Source organism: Dasypus novemcinctus, chromosome 2 (genome assembly GCF_030445035.2).
Source record: "Dasypus novemcinctus isolate mDasNov1 chromosome 2, mDasNov1.1.hap2, whole genome shotgun sequence".
Taxonomy (NCBI): domain Eukaryota; kingdom Metazoa; phylum Chordata; class Mammalia; order Cingulata; family Dasypodidae; genus Dasypus; species Dasypus novemcinctus.
In genome coordinates, this window is record NC_080674.1 from 32,630,588 (window position 1) to 32,634,015 (window position 3,428).

Genomic DNA, 3,428 nt, shown 5'->3' on the forward strand with positions numbered 1-3,428 from the left:
ACAGAAAAAAAAAATCTGATAGAATACGTTACCAAAAGACCAGAATTACGAAAGATACTAAAAGGAGTGAATGCTGAAACCTGAAAGGAATAAACAAGGGCCAGAGACTAGGAAAAGAGTGCAGAAATGGAGATTATTATAAAGGGTAATTTAAAGGATAAAAAGACAATAGTTTGATATGACAACAGAAAGCCAAAATCAAAATGGATGAAATAAGTAATGCCTTCACAGTAATAACATTGAATGTTAATGGCTTGAACTCCCCAATCAAAAGACATAGACTGACTGAACGGGTAAAAATATATGAGTCACACAGCCAGGGGGATGGCAGCAGAGTAAGGAGCTCCCAGAGTCTGCTCCTGCTACAGGAGAGTTAGTAAATACCCAGAGTTATCTGGAGCTGGCTGAAGCATCTGTTTCGAGGCTCCAGGAGAACAGAAGAGCATCCTGCAACATCCTTGAAGAAATGGAAGGAGGAGACTGACCATCTGCAGAGAAGACTTGTAAGTAGAGCACTCCACACCTGGAGGCCAGTGCCCTTCATCCACTGAAGGCACAAGGCACCTCAGGAGCTGTTCCATGGGTGGAATTGAAAGCTCTACTTCCCAAAAATGGGGGAGCAAGAGATGGTTGGGCACCAACTTCAGCTACTGATGAGTAAATTCAGTGGGCTAAAATATAATCTTAAGAACAGCTAAAGTTTGAACCTGTCCAAGTCAGAAAGCAGCTGATAGCTGCCATCTTAACTCTATACTTGGCATGAGGGGAAACGGGGCAGACTGGAAATCACAGAGCTGGTAGAGACCAGATTCTTTCAATCCACCTCAGATTGCAGGTCTAGCTTAAGACCCAACCCCACCTCTGGCAGGAAGGAGGCTGGGGGGACCTGTGCCAACCTTTCTGGGAAATTACTGACAAGCTGAAGAGAGTAGTGATTATCCTACTTTGGCAGCACAGGCAGCCCAAGGAGCTACTCTGTAGCTGGAATTTGAAGCTCTGTTTCCCAAAAACAGGGAAGAAAGAGACAGTTGGCCAACAATTTCAGCTACATGGAGAGCTGACACAGCAAGATGATGCAACAAAAAAAGACACAGATTCCCAGTGCCGCTGATAAGGATAGAAGCAGACCAAAAAAAAAAAAAAAAAAAAGAACAAGCAGCAAATGGACACAGAGAACAGACAACAGGAGAAAGGGGAAGGGGAGAGAAATAAATAAAAGTAAATCTTAGAAAAGTGAAGTGTTTTTTTTTTTTACATTTAAAATGAAAACATCACTTTTATTGACCACATAAAGCCGCAATGTACAGATTCACAGAACAGAAATAAGACCCGAAAACAAAGGAGTGTAAAGCTGCAGCAGACCAGCTAATACTCTTCACCCTCATCCTCTCCCTCACCACTATGTGCTCCAACCTCCTTGTAATCCTTCTCGAGGGCAGCCATGTCCTCACGGGACTCAGAAAACTCTCCTTCCTCCATCCCTTCACCCACGTACCAGTGAACAAAGGCACACTTGGCATACATCAGGTCAAACTTGTGGTCGAGGTGAGCCCAGGCCTCAGCTATGGGTGTGGTGTTGCTCAGCATGCACACAGTGCACTGGACCTTGGCCAGGTCTCCACCAGGAAACACAGTGGGAGGCTGGTAATTAATGCTGACCTTGAAGCCAGTGGGGCACCAGTCCACAAACTGGATGGTGCGCTTGGTCTTGATGGTAGCACTGGCAGCATTGACGTCATTGGGAACCATGTCGCCACGGTACAATAAGCAACAAGCCATATATTTACCATGGTGAGGGTCGCATTTCACCATCTGGTTGGTTGGCTCAAAGCAAGCATTGGTAATCTCTGCTACAGTAAGTTGTTCATGGTAGGCTTTCTCAGCAGAGATGACAGGGGCATATGTGGCCAGAGGAAAGTGGATGCGGGGATAGGGCACCAGGTTGGTCTGGAATTCTCTCAGATCTACATTCAGGGCACCATCGAACCTGAGGGAAGCTGTAATGGAGGACACAATCTGGCTAATAAGGTGGTTAAGATTGTTGTAGGTTGGGTGCTCAATATCAAGATTTCTGTGACAGATGTAATAGATGGCCTCGTTGTCTACCATGAAGGCACAATCTGAGTGCTCCAGGATGGTGTGGGTGGTGAGAGTGGAGTTGTAGGGCTCGACCACAGCCGTGGAGACCTGGGGGCCTGGGTAAATGGAGAACTCCAGCTTGGACTTCTTGCCATAATCAACAGAAAGGTGTTCCATCAGCAAGGAGGTGAACCCAGAACCAGTTCCCCCACCAAAGCTGTGGAAAACCAAGAAGCCCTGAAGACCTATGCACTGGTTAGCCAGTTTGTGAATTCTGTCCAGAACCAGGTCGATGATCTCCTTGCCAAAGGTGTAATGCCTCCGGGCATAGTTATTGGCAGCATCTTACCTGTGATGAGCTGCTCAGGGTGGAAGAGCTGGCGGTAGGTGCCAGTGAGAACTTCATCAATGACCATGGGTTCCAGGTCTACAAACACTGCCCTGGGCACATGCTTGTCAGCGCTGGTCTCACTGAAGAAGGTGTTGAAGGAATCATCTCCTCCCCCAATGGTCTTGTCACTTGGCATCTGGCCATCGGGCTGGATGCTGTGTTCCAGGCAGTAGAGCTCCCAGCAGGCATTGCCAATCTGGACACCAGCCTGGCCAACGTGGATGGAGATGTACTCACGCATGATGGGGACTTGTGGGGGTTGGAGGAGGCGAAGAAAGGAGGGGGCAGAAGAAAGGATTGGTGATCTTGAAGGAATGGTTTTCAAAAGTGAACATACAAAAGAACAGCTGAAGAAAAGAAAGGAAAAAAACTGAACATGGTCTTAGGAGACTAAATGACAGCAAAAGGCATATAAACATATGTATCACGGCTGTCCAAGAAGGAGAAGAGAAGGGAAAATGGCAGAAGGAATATTTGAGAATATAATGGTAGAAAATGTCCCAACTCTACTGAAGGACATAAATATCCATGTTCAAGAGGCACAACATACTCCCATCCAAAAAAATCTGAACAGAACAACTCCAAGACACATCCCAATCTGAATGTCAAATGGCAAAGACAAAGAGTGAATTCTGAGAACAGCAAGAGAAGAGCTACACATAACATATAAGTCACACCTAATAAGATTAAGTGCTGATTTCTCATCAGAAACCATGAAGGCAAGAAGACAATGGTATCAAATATTTAAGATCCTACAAGAGAAAAACTTCCAGCCCTGAATCTTATATCCAGCAAGACTGTCTTTCAAAAAGGAGGGCGAGATGAGAATATTCACAAATAAACAGAAACTGAGACAATTTTTAAGCAAGAGACCAGATGTTCAGGAAATACTAAAGGGTGTGCTAGAGCCTGAGAAGAAAAGACAGGAGAGAGAGGCCTGGAAGAGAGTATAGAAATG

At 45.6% G+C, this 3,428-nt stretch overlaps 1 pseudogene; it reads right to left on the bottom strand.

Moving 5' to 3' along the window:
• Positions 1-1,365: 1,365 nt before the first annotated feature.
• LOC101435841 (tubulin alpha-1C chain pseudogene) lies at positions 1,366-2,711 on the bottom strand (annotated as a pseudogene).
• Between the last annotated feature and the right edge of the window lie 717 nt (positions 2,712-3,428).